This window comes from Strix uralensis, chromosome 1 (assembly GCF_047716275.1).
Source record: "Strix uralensis isolate ZFMK-TIS-50842 chromosome 1, bStrUra1, whole genome shotgun sequence".
Lineage (NCBI taxonomy): Eukaryota > Metazoa > Chordata > Aves > Strigiformes > Strigidae > Strix > Strix uralensis.
Genome location: NC_133972.1, coordinates 92452147 through 92470401, shown reverse-complemented (window position 1 = coordinate 92470401; position 18255 = coordinate 92452147). Strand labels below are relative to the sequence as shown.

Below are 18255 nucleotides of genomic sequence, written 5' to 3'. Positions count from 1 at the left end.
TCTGCCAGGATGTATCTATTCTCAAGGTTGGGATATCTTCTCTGTGCATTTTAATCACTCAGGCCTTGTTAAATACAAAGTTAAACATTGTTTGGTAAAAGAATTTCTTAATATGCCCCCCCCTTTGAGACTTCCAGGTATACACAACTGGGGACAACATAACCACATAAGGTATAATGGAATGCTTCTCTTATCACTAATTGTTACAGACCTCAACTTACAGGCACCAACCACTCACAGGCATTAGCTAGCAGGCGTCACTACTGCCTGTGATGGTGGACAAGTTACACCTGGCTCTGGGTCCATGATTTTTACTACTTGTGCTGAGAAACAACAGATTGCATTTCAGGAGCCATATCTGAATGCTCATAGTAGTAGAGGGACCTCAGGACAGAGAAAGATGCATGGCAGGGTGAGCACAACTATTAGATGTGTTGCTTACTGTGGTTTCCAGTTTGTAATATTCTGCATCATCTTCATGGGGTGTCTAGCACAGTTGGGTTGGTGGCACCATGTGGTCATGCCAACCTATAATATTCCTTTGAGGAAAGAAATCTTTCTGTGGCTCTGTGAACCTCACTTGCCTTTAATGTTCCAGTACCAGAAGGTGCAATTTCAAGGAAACAGACCTCTTCTGCGACCAGACTGAGCTTGCCATCTGAGAGCTGCTTCTCAGGCTGCTAGGTGATTATTGGTGACTAATTAGGTGTGCTAGAAGTAAGCTGCCAATGCTACGGTGGGGAATGCAGGGGGCAGTTAATAGTGTAGCATGCTTACAGTTGATTGAAGTCACTTAGGTGCCTGTCAACTGCTTTGAGAGCATGGGTGTCTCAAAGTGCCCTGGGGCCCCTTCGTTCCTTCCCTGTTACCAGGATCATGTAAGTGGCAGCTGCAGAGGCGGCCGCTCAGCTCTGATGAGTGCTGTGCCTGGTTGCGTGCTGAAGCTGGAGAATGCTGATGCGAGTGTACTGATGGGGAGCATGAAGTCAAGTGGCTGAGATGTCCTGTTCAGCTGTCAAAAGAAGACAGGCAACTTACTTTCTACAAGTGGTGAATCTGTCAGATGCAGCAGCATCAGGTCTGTTGCTTAAGCTTCTCAACCACCCTGACTCATAAAACATGCCTAGATGTCAAAGCACATGCTGGGGAAAGTCTTAACAATACATTTGATGCAATGTTTCTTTTGGATACAGCCTTTTGAAAGAAGCAGAATATGAGTTTACATCAAGGTTGCCAAGACGTCCAACAGCATCTGAATTCCTTGTAGGTTAGTGCAATAGTTACAACTGCTTATTTTAAAATATGCAATTAACTATAAAATGAATTTCCTAATCTAGTTTATATTGGTTAAAACATAAGAATAAACATCTGGCTTCATCCTCTGGCTCCACTTGTCATTATCTGTATGACATTTTTGACATCATATTGTGCAGTGGAACTGTGGGTTTTAACAGAGGGCACACAAAAGGGAAATGAGTGAAATGGCAGCACTTTTACACTGTCATACTGAAGCCAGCTCAGTGCACGTGGTGTCCTCTGAAACCACTGTGCTTACCATAATTTGGGAACGTGTCCCATTTCTGCAGCATGTCTCCCACAGCTACAGATGCCCCTGGCTGCGGGCTGTGCTCCACATTTCCCACGGTTGGGAGATCTGGTCCTGCATTAGTGCGTCCCCTGGCTGCATCACCCCACCGGCTGCACTGGAGCTCACCTGAGGACCAGATAAAACCCCAAATCATTCTTGGGGTTTATTGTGTCTGTGCTTGTGCCACTCTGCTGAAGGAGGAGACATGTTTAATAAGGGGGAATTCAGTTAAAATATGGGTAGGAGCGTGGAAAAGACTATAGTGTAGTTGTGCCTCTCATAGGTTAGTACAGCTCCAAGTAGTATTACTCCCGGGAGAGTGAGAAGGGTCATTGCCTGGCTGAGTCACACGGATGCACTGGACACACACTGGAAGCTGTTTCCCTTGTGTTGTAAATTTGCAGTTACAATATTTCAGTAGCTTGGAATCTCTTAAAGTCTTACAGCTCATATCTATTTGTTTTCTGAGCAGTGCTATCACAAAGTGTTTCAGTTTTAAATATAGCAGATGGAACCTCTGTAAGCGCCCCTTATTCTAAAGGTATATCAAATGTTTCACAGAAAAATATTCTGTGGCTTAACTAAATTAATTTTTAATTAATTTTAGCATAATAAGCTAAATTTAACTCAGCTTAGAAAATAGTCATTACCAGTGTGCCTGTTCTTTTTTTTTTTCCATATATATATAATTCTTCAAAGAAATTCATCTATTGTAGTATGCCAATTCCTGATCTTAAATATTTTGAAAGAAAAAATGAAAAAAGAGAGAAAGTTAATAGGGTAAAATCCTTCTGTTTTAACTGAGTGATTGGAGTATCCTCATAAGGAATTTGACATCTTTCCCTAGAAAAATGTTTTAAATAATTTATTTAATTGTCTTTAATTTGATTTCCTGATGATTTTAGTTGTATATTATTAAGTTTTCCCTAGCACAAACTTTTATAAATGAAAGGTAAGCTTTTCATTCAGTCATAGCACTTCTGTGGTTTCCAGTACTTTCCATACTTAATAAGAAAATTCAGAACTACTGTTTCATTTCTGGCCATCTGTAATTATAGTAGTCTGCCTTTACATATAGCCAAATATAGCTATATGTGGAAATAACACACATATATGTATGGAGAGATAATTAGATTATACCAAGGTTGTGATTCCCTGCTGGAGAACCTGAGTCTGAACCAGCTACACCCCTTGCCAAGGCAGAACATGATCCCTCGGTGCAGGTGTTCAGCATCTCCCTGTTGCTCCACTATGTAGCGCTACCGGTGCTCCACAAACACACAGTCAGACCTAGGTTGCTTTTGGAGTTTGTCCACACCTTTTCTAAGCAATGGCTTGTTGCAGCTGGTTAAACAACACTCTTTAATCCCTAGCTTTACTTTGAAACCCTTGTCGACACCTGCTGTAAATCAGTTTTCTCATCCTTAAGAATATAACAGAAACAAACAGCAGTGAGTGATGAATCACAGCCATGTGCTGCAGTGCAGTACTATTCAGTTCACATAGATTAAACTAAAATTAGGATCAAAGCAGTTTAATAAGGATATGAAATTAATCCGTAGTCAATGAACTAAACATTTGGGATCAGTACCAGTAATGTCACAGATAAATCATAACATAGAACACTGAATAAATGTTAATAAACACCTACAGATAAACAGCTTTAATCCCCAAAAGTTCTAGTCTCTCACAGGTACACACACACACGTTCTACCAGCACGTGTGGGTTACAGTCACCCCCTGCCCCATCTGTGACTGCGCCCATGTCCTGCAGGAGATGTGGGTACTCTCACCTCAGGGGCCCTGTGCTGCTTCTTGCAGCTGGTGAGGCAGCACCCAGGAGCTCACATGCACCCCATGAGGTGTGGGTCTCTGCCTGAAGCAACCTGCCTGAAGGTAGGCAGCTCATGGCCTCTGACTGGGAGGCTGCTTTATCTGGCTGATGATTTTCTTCCTCTTTAAGGTGACTGTTTGGAGGGTGATGATTTTCTTCCCTTTTAACATGATCAGTTTTGGGAAGCACCCTCTGGTTTTATGCATTTTTCACACATGCACACCACAAATTGTTCGCTCACGTTCCTATCTTAAAAGGCGGTGATACCCCTGATCATTTGCCAAGGTTGCCATCATTGTGTGTTCCTAGATCTCATTTTGATATCAGCAGTAATCTCATGCTGCATGTGCAAGGTGTAGAAGCACACCCTCCACCCATACCTTTATGTATGGCAAGACTGCTAAATGCACTTTAAGTGTGATAAGGTTGCTTTTTGTTCTTGACATTTTGGAGTTTTTCTGTAAACAAAAATCTAAATTCCCTTCAAAGATCAAATAGCTGTTCACAGAAAGGCTGCTGAGCTTGCTGCAGTGTACTGCAGGCAGATGAGGCTTTGTTGTGTTACAAGGATGTAAGCAATTTGTCAAAGGAGCAGGCTATGGCAGCTAAAATAGCTTATTCTGCATGAATTGTTCCCCAGATACGGCTACACTTGCATGAAACTCATTATGCTCAGTAAAGAAGACTCAGTAGCATCACTGGTGAGTGCTGTAGATATAAAAAGTAATGAAGAGATGTGACCGGTTGGCTCGGGTGTGCAGGAACCATGGCTCAGTCCCAAGGCAGGCATCCCTCCTTTGTTTCGGAGGAAGGAAAAGCTGATGTCCATGCCTCATGATCAGCCCTCGTGGGTGGAGGCACTGCATGCCTCTCTGAAACCTTTTCTTATTGTGTGGTTTTCAAATGGCTTCTGGATGTTTTATAACATAGCAGATCACTTGGGAATGTAGGCTTCTTTCCTTCCAGAGTTTATGAAATAGAGATTTCTAAATCAACAGAGGCCATTTGGCATAAATTCCTGTGAGTCAAGTATCACTTCAGCAAGGTATGTGTTTGCTACATCATTTCAGTAACCTTAAAGCCTTATAAGGTGTTTTCCTTAAAAAGGCAGGATGGTCAAGACCAGGTTTTGTTCAATAAGGGGTAACGCTCCACGTGAACTGTGCAGTCTGTGCATCAGCCTTGTGCTCTGCTAATGCGGACCCTGGGTACAGACACCTTTCTGTAAAGTATGAACTACTTTCATACTAGGGTTTTATGCATTTAAATCACAGCCTGATGCTGTAGTGGCAGAATTCAAATACTGCAAAAGCCATGTGTGATGTGGCTCAGGGGAGAGACAGATCATTGATAGCTTGTTTTCCATCTCCAGGTTGATGTACAGGCATCCCATTTCAGCAGGCAGTGAACAAAAGACTCATTTCATGTAGTATGGAGAGAGAATTTAACTCCTAGGGAGAATTTAACTCCTGAGATTCAAATGGAAGGACTTCAGTGCTCTAGGACTAGAGAGACCTCTGTAAGACACAAGCTGCCATGTGCACTCCTGTCATTGAAAATGTCCTGTTTCAGAAGGAGCAATGCATTTGTCACCTCTGTTTGCTTCCCTGTCCCAGGTCAAAAGTCAATCCAAACTGAAAAAGAGGGATGCCTTGTGATGCAGACACCTATTCCCACAAACTAAAGGATGATCAGGAATTGGCAACAGTTTTCACTGTCTTACAAACTGTATAAGATATTAAATAGTGAAAGCTTCAACATTTTGTACTAGTTCTTGAATCACCCACAGGGCTACAAAAGTATTTTCCTGAATTGTGTGTAATACCACTGCCTTGCACGTAGCTCACATGTTCTGTAAATGGAATTAAAATGAAGTAGCAAGTAAATGTCATTATAACTGCATTATAGTAGCTTGGTGGCCCAATGTTTGCAATCTCATCTCACTTCTTAATTCAGCATTTCTCATACTGACACTTTCTCAGTGTCATGTTACTTACTACGCATGGTACATACTATAAATAGTCACAAATTCAGTGGAGCATAGCTCACTATAATGAAATGAGAGGAATACTTTCCAGGCAATTACTGATGTTAGAAAAGTCTCTTTGCCACAAATAGAACAGAGAGTGAACGAAGCTGGCAGTGTTTCAGATTTAGCGTGGGGTGAGGGGAGTTGTGATCCTGTGAGATGCTGACTGCTCTGAACGTACAGTAGCCACTGCTACTCTGCACATCCCAGGAAGTACTCGGCATCCAGTTACTGCAGCATCAGTCTCTTTGCTTGTAAATCCAGTGAGCTGGAAAATATGAAGTCACTGAGGGTTTCTAAAACATTTCCTAATATAAATTCTTTTTACCTCCTCATTAGAAGTTTTAAGATGTGACTTTGTGATCTCTCTTTATTGCCTGTGCTCCATGTTTCCAAATTATACTGAAAAATGCTAGAAATACATTTTTATAAATTTCTTTTTTGTGTTAGCCTTTTGCTTGAAGTCTTGTGCAATTAAGAAGGAGAAGATGAAGTCATTGCTATAATTTGTCCACCCGAAACTTCAGTACCTAGTGGAACTGTAGCACAATGTTAAATACCTTTTCTAGAACCCAAAGCTCATTACAGGTACCTTAATTTAAATCACACATCCTTTAAACACAACCTTGTCATCACTTTGCAGCTTAAATATAATACTAGTACACCAGTTGGACACTGTTTTGCTCTCTCTGCAGCTTAACAGAGCATAACTTTCACCCCTGCTTTGTGTCATCTAGTCTAACTTCTGAAGCTGGTCTTAGAAGGAAAAGTGTCAGTTGAACTGAAGGTAGTCTGAGTGTAGTCTGAGTGTGAATTCACTAGGACTTTAGTGCCAATTTTGTAGTTCAGGTAGTCCCTGTCCATGGGCTTAACGTAGTGCATCCCACTGTAGCCTCTATTCTGCAAAGAAGGAGAACACATGCTACTTTTTCTACAGCGAGAAGAAAGGTTAGCAATGGAGTGTGCTGCTCAGGAGTCCCAGAACTGAGGCCAGCAAATGCTGTCTTTCAAACTCAAGTTGTAAGTTACAAGGATCTTCGGTATATTCATTGTATTATAGGTAAAAAAGAGAGCATCTTGAGGAATTTCCACTGAAGTGCAGCAGTCTTATCAGCCCACATGAGCAGGGTTTAATGTGCTTCTGTGGATCATGTACCTTGCAGTAAACTTCATCCTTTTTTCTCCCAAAATGGAGAATGGTCTGTATATTATGAATCAGGAGTACAAAATCTGTAAACAAGTGCACTGAAACAGCCTTGAAAAAGTTGTAGCAAGGGCACTGCTTCTCAGCACAGTGTATCTCTGCCAACCTGATGGAAAAGAGTGGCACAGCTTCACTGATGAAAATTACTATTGATTATTCACTGTTATGATGTCCTTTCATTTTTCATGCACCCCAACAAATTCTTTCAGTAAGAGTTTTACTTCTCTGTTTTAGAAAAGCAAGGATGGCTGACAAATCAGGGGTGGCTGTTGATAAAGGCTGGGAAAATTCTTGGGTCATTTTGCCTAAACAGCAGCTTAAAGCAGAATTTTCCTCATAGATGAATTCCTCTATTGTTGTGTTTTGTTTTGTTTTGTTTTATCTCACTGCTTCCTAGAAAGCTCTAGATGTCAATCCCAACTCACCCTCTTGGCAGCCTATGCCTTGACCTAATTGTGTACTGTGTGATAATTTTTAACCCTCAACTACCATGTTTTTTCTTAGTCTCAAACTTTGTAACTGCTCCTTCTTATGTACCTTCTCAAGTACAGTAGCCTTTTCATCCCCTCTATCTACATACATTGGAGCTAATGGTACATATTAGCATATCCTTTTCAATCTTCAGCTACACAGGTCAAGATCGCTTAACCTCTTCACTCAGAGTTTCTGAATTAACACATTTATTTTGACATTTTCATGAGGGTTTGATTTGCTTTAATTAGGCATAATTTGTTCTTCTATGCAAGGCCTCAAAGAGAAGAGGCCTGGTGGGTTCAGTTGAATTGATAATCACAAAATAGTTGAGTTTAGAAAGGACATCTGGAGACTGTCCACAGAATCACAGAATCATCTAGGTTGGAAAAGACCTTGAAGATCATCTAGTCCAACCGTTAACCTAGTACTGACAGTTCCCAACTACACCATATCCCTCAGCGCTATGTCGACCCAACTCTTAAACACCTCCAGGGATGGGGACTCCACCACCTCCCTGGGCAGCCCATTCCAATGCCTAACAACCCGTTCTGTAAAGAAATACTTCCTAATATCTAGTCTAAACCTTCCCTGGCGCAACCTGAGGCCATTACCTCTTGTCTTATTGCTTGTTACTTGGTTAAAGAGACTCATCCCCAGCTCTCTGCAACCTCCTTTCAGGTAGCTGTAGAGGGCGATGAGGTCTCCCCTCAGCCTCCTCTTCTCCAGACTAAACAACGCCAGTTCCCTCAGCCGCTCCTCATACGACATGTGCTCCAGACCCTTCACCAGCTTCGTTGCCCTTCTCTGGACACGCTCGAGTAATTCCATGTCCTTTTTGTAGTGAGGGGCCCAAAACTGAACACAGTAATTGAGGTGCGGCCTCACCAGTGCCGAGTACAGGGGTAAGATCACTTCCCTGTCCCTGCTGGCCACGCTATTTCTGATACAGGCCAGGATGCCATTGGCCTTCTTGGCCACCTGGGCACACTGCTGGCTCATGTTCAGCCGGCTGTCAATCAACACCCCCCAGGTCCCTCTCTGACTGGCAGCTCTCCAGCCACTCCTCCCCAAGCCTGTAGCGCTGCTGGGGGTAACCTCCAGCTCAAAACAAGGCCAAATACGTGATGTTGCCCAGGACACTGTCTTCAAGGATGGAGACTCCGCACCTCTCTGGGCAACCTGATCCCATGTTTGACCACTCTTACCATGGAAAACTTTGTTTAAATAGAAATTTCCTGTATTTCAATTTGAACCTACCATCTCTTGTCCATTTACTGGATACCACCGAGAAGAACCTGGATCCATCTTCCTTACACCCTCTGTTCAGATATTTATACACATTGATAAGATCCCTCTGAGTCTTCTCCTCTCCATGGTAAACAATCCCGATTCTCTCAGCCTCTTCTCATATGTCAGATGCTCCAATCCCTTGATCATATCTGTAACATTTCTCTCTAGTATGTCCATGTCTCTCTTATACTGGGGAGCCCAGAATTGGATAGGCACTCCAGGTGTGACCTCACCAGTGCTGAGCAGAGGGGAAGCATCACCTCCTTTGACCTGCTGACAACATTTCTCCTAATGCAGCCTAGGATGCTCTTGGCCTTTGTTACACTGAGGGCACATTGCTGGTTCATGTTCAACTTGGTGTCCATGAGGACCTTTTCTGACAAGCTGTTTCCAGCTCATTGGCCCCCAGGCTGTGCTGGTACATAGGGTTATTCTCTCCAGGTACAAGACTTTTCATTTTGCCTTGTTGAACTTTGTCATGTTCCTGTCAGCCCATTTTTCTCCAGCCTGTCAAGGTCCCTCTGGATGGCAGCATGACCGTCTGGCATATCAGCCACTCCTCTAAGCTCTGTGTCATCTGCAAACTTACTCAGGGTGCACTCTGTCCCATTATCCAGGCCATTAATGAAGAGGTTACATGGCATTAGCCCCAGCACACTATTGGTGGCTGGCTTTCAGCTGGACTCTGTGTCTTTGATGAGAACCCTTTGAGCCCAGCAGTTCAGTCAGCTTCTGATCCACTTATCTAGTCTGTACTTCACCAGTTTGTTGATAAGGAAATTATGAGAAAAAATGCCTGTATAATAGCTTAAGAGGATTTTTTTACAGATAGATCACTAACGTTATGTTCAGGTAAACCTGATATTATCTGTCATATGTGATGAGGGTACTACTGGAGATTTTGAGGTAGACTACTTTTCTGGTGAATTCTAGCCAAAAAGTGCCCATCCTTCCTACAGGTACCAAAAGCCAGTGCTGAGCTTCAGGGAATTCTCTGAACTGGGGGCAAATGCGGCAGAACAAGTATCCCTTAAACCGTTTCTCACTACCAGCTGTGTTATCAGTTGGCAATATTTGCCTGCTTGAGCTTTAACATTAAACAATGAGGGTGATCATTTATCATCTCAGTCTTTGAACAGGAGAATCAGGCACCAGTTGAGATGAAGCTTGAGTTAGTGTAATGAAAAAAACAAACCCTGCAAGACGCCCATGATGGGAGATCAGATTTGAAGATGCCTGGAACCATAGTGCAAAGGTTCGTATGGTGCCTGTTTGAAAGTGGGACTTAAACTTCATGTGCTCTTTGCAGGAGGTGTATTAGAGTTATTTCACAGAATCACAGAATGGTTGAGGTTGGAAGGGACCTCTGGAGGTCATCTGGTCCCAACCTCCTGCTCAAGCAGGGCCACCTAGAGCAGGTTGACTGGGACCGTGTCCAGACGGCTTTTGAGTATCTCCAAGGTCAGAGACTCCACAGCCTCTCTGCGACACCAGAGCCAGTGCTCGGTCACCCTCACAGTAAGAAGTGTTTTTTGATGATGTTCAGAGGGACCCTCCTGTGTTTCAGTTTGTGCCCACTGCCTCTGGTCCTGTCACTGGACACCACTGAAAAGAGCATGGCTGCTACTCCTGTACACCCTCCCATCAGGTATTTATACATATTGATGAGATTGCCCTGCCAAGTTCACTTTTTTTCTTGGGCTTTGTAAAGAAAAGGGCCTTTCTCTTTTGTCAAGATGCCAAATATTTTGTGATTCCAAATGCTGCTGCTGTCCTGTCTTTAATTCTACTCCCCAAGATATCGCCATAAGCTGGTGTTACTGAGGATAAATGTGAAATTGCATATAGAGCTAGGAATCGGTGATGTTGTTTAATATAATTAGGTTAGGTTAATATGAAAAATAAGAGGCTGAAGGATTTGGATAATGTCAGAGATCTTGCTTTGCGTAATAACTCTTTCAGCGGTTGTGTAGATGTAAGCATCACATTTTCTTTTTCCGCATATGGATTTTGATTTAATGAAATCAAAATGACATTGAAACAATTGGAGAGTAGTTTTGTTTATCTCATTTCAGTAAATTGAAATCACAATGAACTGAGAAGGAATAATTACAGTCAGTTAATATTTTATGCCCAATGAGGCAATTATTTATCATGGCATTCAGTAGACTGGGAAGTTATTGAAGTTGCCATAAATACAGAGTGCTGAATTCTTGATTTACTTGCATGTATGTACATCTGATACTCCTCAAATGTCAGAGTACCATATGCTATTGCGTATAAATAGCAATCTGCAATTTATACATCACAAGTCACAGACACAGCAAGTGGGACCTCAGACGGCAGGGCTGGGTTTCAGAGGATGGCTAATGCACTGCTTTTGCAGTTGTAAGTACCATCTGTTTTGACACAGCCTGGGGCTGCTTCACACTGGTGGTCAGGAATCCACGTAACTGAGTGCACTTGGGCATGAGCCAGTTACATTTCTAGTAGGAGAAAGCTGCCAGTGGCCACGTCTCTTTCCCAGCTTAACTCTTGAATTTCCCCTAAACAAAATTTTAATTCTTGTTGTTCTGAATAAGCACTATGTCCTTGCTCAGTGCATTGTTGTATGAATATTGCGTGTGTTTGTAGCACAAGAGGGGTCTGCTGACTGTCACTCCAGGGCTGTTATAGCAATGAAGTATTCATTATGAAGAAGCCTCAGTTTAGGTATCTTTGTTGGAGAGGTGTTGGATAAGTTAGATTGCGCTAGTGTCCTGGGTTTCTGCTTTGGAGACCTACATTTCTTTTCTTTCATACTCTCCGGAGTGTTCCTCTCACACACGTCCCAAAGGCAATTTGCGGGAGAACTGGCTTTGGCCAGGTTTTTGCTGAATTTATTCCTTTGTCTGTAAGCGTAGTGGTAGCATTGTGAATTTGTAAAACACGTAAAACAGTGGATTAAGTGAAGTTTTCTATCATTCCTTCAAAAAACCCTGGAGACCAGCTTTGCTTTCTCAGTTTGGCCACGTGTCAAAAGAGAGGAGGGGTGCAATCCTAGAAATGCAGTATTTGCCCACAAAACGAGAGAATGCTTGCCAGGATGCTAGCAGGTGCTTTTGAAGGAATCTCATTCCTGGGAAAGAAAATAAACTTTGGAAACTGAAGTGTAAATGGATCTGAGCTGATCGGGAGCAGGTGTTGCAGGTCAGCCTTCAGTTACGCTTTGCACAATTCTGCTGATTTTCTGTAATCTGTGTCCATCCTACAGACCCAGGCAGGGCTCTTGATGGAGTCCCACCTAGGCTGCAAAAGCATTAGTCTGGGAGTAAAGTCCTCTACTGATTTGTAAAGACTCCTCGGTGCAATTCCCCTACAGGATTGAAAAGAGCTCACCGAGCTCGCTATGGAGTGAGCAATGACATGTTAACTAATACAGAGGAGGTTTGTGTTCTCTTTTCTATTGGCAACATTTTTTGTTGTTGTTTTATTATCACTCCCTTACTGATAATTTAGCTGTTCACGGGATACATCATCTGCTTTGATGTACAACTCTTCAGCTGGGACAACGGGTGGGCACTTGGAGGTATCTCACAGGACAATCCAGAAGGAGCTGGACTGACCCAAACTGAGTTGGGACTGGGTTTACCTTCTCATTGGGTTTTGGGTGTGTGTTTTTATTTTTAATCTAGAGGCCTCTTCTTGTGCTAGGTACAACTCTGTCCTGTAATTTGGAGGGTTGTATCTTCCCAGATTATCAGCAAAGCCTTTGTTTACAAAACCTGAATTTATTTTAGGAAGGATATTTGGACTATTCTAAATTACACTGATTTAATGAACCTTTAGCATCTGAACTTAAGTGTTAAGAGAGGAGCACAACTTTGTGACTTTAAATCTCTTGCTACTGTTCCTTCTTCTATTTAGCCATTGCTTACTATTTGTTTCTTCAGTTTTGGAGGTCAAATCCTGGATCTCTTGTTAATTCGAAAGTCAATCATTTCTGAAAGTTGTGCACTTTTAAAATGCCAATATTTGATAATGAAAAACAATGTTATTTTACACAATTCACTTCTGGTGAATATGCTGAAAACAGTCATTCTTGGGGGAATTATTTGCTACCAACTGGATGCAAGTCATCTTGATTACACAACAAAGTGATTATATTGTCAGCTTTCCCCAGAGGCAAACATTCCTCTGCTTTGTATATTATTTTCTGTTTAGAACAACGCACATCTACCAGAACTACATTTGAGGGTTCTGCAGATTCTCTTGGTTTTGATCCACGTGAATAACTGAGGATTTTGGAAATGTTACCATCCCATAAATTTATGTCTAGCAGCTTATCTTGACGTTCTATAATAATGTAAACTGATACATGTTTTATTTCAAATTCTTCCATGTCTGAGAGGTGAAGTAGTGGAATAGCTACACCTGACTGGAGCAGCTGACGATTTCTGCATTTTGAAGTTGGGAACATTAGGTATTTGTTCCAGTTTTCTATATAAATTGCAACGATACATTTGCCTCAACACAAACTTCATGTCAGCATATCATTCAAAGTCAGAGTAGCATATGTTTGCCCCAGCTCAGTGTCGCTCTAAGTGACTGGTTCTGACCACATATGTATAGCTTGAGACCCAGTATTGAGCAATGTGCACTCTTCTTACCTACACTTATGTGAAGTGGGTTTTAAGTGAAAAATGAAGATCACTGCATAAAGAAGTGGAACACAGAAATGTAGAAGTTGCCTAGTCAGGCAGAAAAGTGTTTTACCTGACAAAATTTTGACCTTGGAGTATGTCAGAGTAACTCAAAGAAAGGGCAGAATTTAGTTGTAAGCCTGTTTCACTGAACCAGGTCGTTCTCTGCATGAATTGGGAAGGTTTTTTGTATTCACCAGGATGGAGTTTCTGGGTTAATTAAGACTTTATAACAGCTTGTCAGGTGGGGAGAGAGACACGGTGGCAGGCTTTTTAGTGTGACTTTGAAATTAAACTTGCTATCTTTTTGTTGTCTTATTTATCTTAAACATTTATACAGACGTATGTAGAAGATGCTTATATAAGCATCTTGTAAATGCTTATTTCCATTTTAACCACATTGGTTTGCACATTTCAAAGCAATGCATTGAACAGCAAAGAACCGGATTACCATAGGTGTGGTAATCCTAAAAATGGCAGATGATGAAATGCAACATGTCCAGCCCATTGATAATCCACTCCTGAGAACCCAGCAGGGCACAGGATGCCTCTCTTCTAGGTGGTGCAGGTTAGGGTTGGGAGGTGGTAACTCAGGATTTGGAGGAGGTGGACAGGGGGTTCTTCACTGACTGATGGGTTCATCTACATTAGCATTTTTGTTCAGGTCCAAAGCTTACTTTTGAAACAACTCTCCCCTTAGTCCCTGCTTGCTGTGTTTTAGTAACCACAACAAAGTGTATGAACCTACTTACTCTCAGGTAAAACTAAAGCAAAAAATATGTTCTGGCAGGACACCTAAAGCACCAAATGCAACCCCTATGGAGCATTCAGGTTTGGGGATGAAATTAGACATTGTCCAAAAACTAACACCCACTTCCCAGGCCCGTGGATGTTGGGTTTCTCAGCAGTAACAGTTTTGCTCCACAGAGCTCCTCTCTCTGGGCTGCACTCCTTGCTAATGCAGATATAAACTAGTTCAACTGGAGGAGCTCTCTGGCATACCACAGGGAGTTGGGAGAGGATCTGACCTGAAGGGCTTTAAAAAGAGCTTGTACTTAAGAGTGTATGGAATTCATTTTGGGGTAAGATATTTACTGAACGTGGAAAAAATGCACCATCCCATCTATGTCTACGTAATTTCCCAGCAATGATGCACTGACATGCTTTTCTCAGAACTGAGGTGCTAGTATCATCAGTGGTACCAAAGGCAAAATTAAGATGCTTTGACTCCATAAATTAATAGGTGGATTACTTTGTTCCTTTTTTTCCCCCCTCAGTCTTCATATTTTAGCTCTGTTCAAAAATATGGGGGTAAAATTAATTCTTGCCACGTGGCAGGGGAGAAAGTCAGTAGGGGGAAATTAGTTCCAGGTTTTGACAAATACATTGTAAGGAAGAATTATTTGCTTAATAAAACTATAATGATTACTTCACTTGCAGTGCTGTTTGACTTAAGCATCTAGTGTGAATATGCCAGGAATGCAAGATCAGGTCTCCAAATGTACGTGGAGGAGTTTATAGACTAAGGAAAACTGGAGCTCAACATAACAGGGAAGTTACACCAGTATAATCCAAGGTGTAAAATGTCACACAGAAACTACTGTGAAATGGCTTCAAATTTAAGTTAACATATCCCTCTTCCTCATGGTCTTGTAACAATGCCTGTAGTCTTGTACAATAGGTACAGTTTCTTATTACATTCTATGGGAGATTTTTAAAAACTATAAAAGGTTATTTTAAGTTCTGTCGAACCGTTCCTTCCAGGAGCATGTGGATGTGATTACTTCATGAGCTCCAAGGCTGCTCATTCTTACACTGAAAAATTGAGCTTTGTCACAGGTCTTTGCTCTCAAAAAGAGAGCTGCATGACCTACAAGATCTCACAGGCTAAGAAATAAGTTTTCACCTTTGCCAAAGGTTTTTTGTTCCTTTGACCTTACTTTTTAATCTAATTTTCTGTGTTGGTAAGAATAAATTGTCTGGTGAGAGGGAAACAGTAGCTGTAACCTATCTCAGGTTTATTTAGACTTTTGCATGTCTGTGTTGGAAACAAGCCAGTGAAATACGGACTAAATGAAATCATCATTAAGTGGCCACTGAAGGGGAATAGTATATTGCATAGTTATCACTGAGTATTTGTCAACTGTGATGATGTTTCAAGAAGAACATCCTTTAGGGATCTGCCCTGCTATACCTTACAGCATTTGTTAATAGGTTGCTAGACTTTCCGTTCCTCTCTAGAAGCTATCTGTTTGAATTGAATTGAGACACAAGACTATCAATATACAGAGGAATGGGTTAAAATTATGACACTGGACCTGCAGTATATTTGGAAAACTGAAAATGAGCACAATTTGAGAAGGTTGCTCAGTATTCGGAATGCTCTTGAAAAAACAAGATCAAGGGGAGAGAAAGCATACTACTTGAAGGGGACAGGTGTGGGGAAGACGAATAGATTATATAAACATGGATGAAGGAAATAAATGGCCAGGCAGCTGTATGGCACATGGGAATCCAGGCAATACGTTGAATCACATAGTGAATGCATCATCCTTCTGAGACTGTTGAAATCTGGAAGGCTGACAATGTGGTTTCCATAAAATGTAGGTGGAAAGGACTCTGCTTTAGCTGCTGCTGGTGAGGTGCGGTGGTGTGCGGTGCTCAGTTTGGAGCATTGTGCTTTAAGAGAATCACAGATTGGAGAAAATTTAAAGGAAAAACGAGGAGAAACTGTGACTATTAGTAATGTGACTAGGAAGAAAGGTCTGGAGTTTGAGCAAATGCATGTGAGAAATCTTTACAGGAAGAGTGGAGACCTCTCGTTCTTTGAAATCACTAGGAGAGTGGCAAGAAACAGTTTCTTGTATGAGTTGGGTAAGAGGAAAAACTTAGAAACTTGATATGGTGACAACACTGGAACAGGCACCTCAGTGAGCTGAGTAATAGCTGTCCCTGGAAATTAAGAACAGGGCAGACATGCACATCAGAGATGGTTTAAGTGTACTTGGTGTACTTGGAGAGAAATGAGAGAGCTCATCCAACTCTGTTTCTCATTCTGTACATTCTTGATTGTAAAAGGTTACAAAATCACATAAGTATCTCTGCCAAGCAACCCCTTTCCTCTGGCATACTTGACCACTGCAGCCCCATACAAGTTCACGTGGTGAGTTTTGTTCCAACTGCCTCTTCGCTATCACAGGCTCTCCGTTTCCTTCCAGCCTCCTGGAGCTGGGAGGAACTGAGGTCAGTAGGGTAACTTAGCCTGAAACGCCTGAGGGCGTTTGCAGTGTGGAAGATGCTCTTTTGTAGGTATCACTTTTTCTAGGACTTGCCCAAGGCCTTAGAAAGCAAATGGCCCTGTTATAGCCTGCTGTCCTAGCTAACTCCTTTTCCTAATCTCCTCTAAGGGCGCACAGCCATATTTGACATCTGTCTGTCAAATTCACAAGTCTCTCCTTGAATCAGCCCTCAGTGTTCCCCTTGTAGAAGCCTGACAGCTGCTTCTGTTCTCCTTTGCACCGTAGACTGTAGCTGCTACAACCATTAAGCTCCCACTTTCCCCTGTCTCTGTTAAAGGAGTACTTCCTTGGCATGCATGAAATTGATGGTATCATCATCACATCGATGATGTGAAGTCTATACCCACATTGCACTTCATAAAATATGTAATATCTATGCAACACTGTTACTGAAGAGATGCTAAGTGACATTTCCATACTATGTGTAAATGCTTCTTGCACACATGATTTTGCCTATAACATGTTGACAAAAATACCAATTGCTTTTTATTTTTCTCAGCTCTACTGACTTTTCAGAGCCTGAACATAGTTTGGTTTAATTCTTGCCTTAGTTTTGCTAAAAACATCAGTGGTGACAGCAGATCAACACAAAGGGTCCTTTTTAGTTGCCAGATAAGAATCTGAAGTTTAATTGATATTTACCAAAATTTTCATTTTTATTCTGCTAACTTGACAAGCTCAGTATAGGATTCACTTTAAAAAAGGCATACCTGCAATACCATAGTGGAAGGTGTGGTTGAATGGAGTCATGCTTTAAGCATGCAAAATGGTTCAATCTTAAAAAGTCCATACTGGCATCCAGACATCGTGTCCTGTGTTAGTGTGCATCACTGGACTAACGAAACTACAGCATTGTTTTCTCTCTCTGGTTCTGAAATTGGAGACTGCGTATTGGTGTCAATGCCAGAAAGAACAGAGACTAGATCTTGATTGAAATCATATATATTTAAAGTCTCTTTTTCCCCAGATGTATGTATTAACTGGGAAAAAAACTGGGGGGGGGGGGGGGGGGGAAATCCTTTGAAATAAACCAGATTCCTAATGGAATAAGAAAACTCCCTCCAGTGCATTTTCTCCCTCTGTGTCAGCTTTTATAGTTCTGTTTCTGGCACGCATATTTTGAGATTTCTTTAAAGATTGTTAAGAAATTTTCTCTTACATCAACAAACAATAACAAAGCTTTAATAGAAAGCATCTTGCACAGAATCAGGGTAATCAGGGGAGGGAAAGGGGCAAAAGAGGTTGTAAGATGGGGAGCACAGGGCTGCTTTGTAATTTGTTTTTTACTTTCTAAGATCACCAAAAAGTAAAGCTGCATTTCAGGCTTGTTTTTTTCAGGCAAAGAAATGCTTGTATAGGGCGTGTGTGTGTAAAGATGTCTATTGAGAACTGCAATCAGTAACTTCATTTGCACTTCCAGGGTTGTGTTTATTAATGTCACGCTGTCATTAAGTTGCCCTGTCTCATCCTGACCCAGCCTGTTAGCTGGCACTCAATAAATGGTGAAGAACAAAATCTGAAGGAAACCTTTCGGCGTTCAGATAGTGCTATAGGAAGCCCCTCCCAACAATACTTGAAAAGCCTGGAAAATGTACAGTAGACCAAGTGTTTTGCTGAAGCTTTAAAGGCTAGCAAAAATCTTTCCAAGTTTCTACTGGCAAAAAGCTCCTGGACTCACCTGCTATTTTTTTTCTTTTCCCCTTAGGGTTGTGCAATGAACAGTAAGCGGGAATACCTCTGTACAGAGTTCAGCTGAGCTACCAGCAAAATTCCTGTCTGAGAGCATATTGCATTACAGGCTCAGCAGACCAGTAATGCTCTCTCAACTTGCTTGTTTAAACATAATGACAACACT

General features: G+C 41.8%; 1 protein-coding gene across 3 annotated transcripts in view; it reads left to right on the top strand.

Annotated features, from left to right (window-relative positions):
- FBXL7 (F-box and leucine rich repeat protein 7) overlaps nucleotides 1-18255 on the top strand; it is a 197057-nt gene that overhangs the window by 167018 nt on the left and 11784 nt on the right. The window contains exons 1-2 of one of the 3 annotated variants that reach the window (XM_074874019.1): nucleotides 952-1078; nucleotides 1194-1267. The exons of the other annotated variants lie outside the window; for them this stretch is intronic. The gene's annotated coding sequence lies outside the window, so the exon portion shown is untranslated. Of the gene's footprint in view, nucleotides 1-951; nucleotides 1079-1193; nucleotides 1268-18255 lie in introns of those variants that run through there. 3 annotated transcript variants of the gene reach the window in all.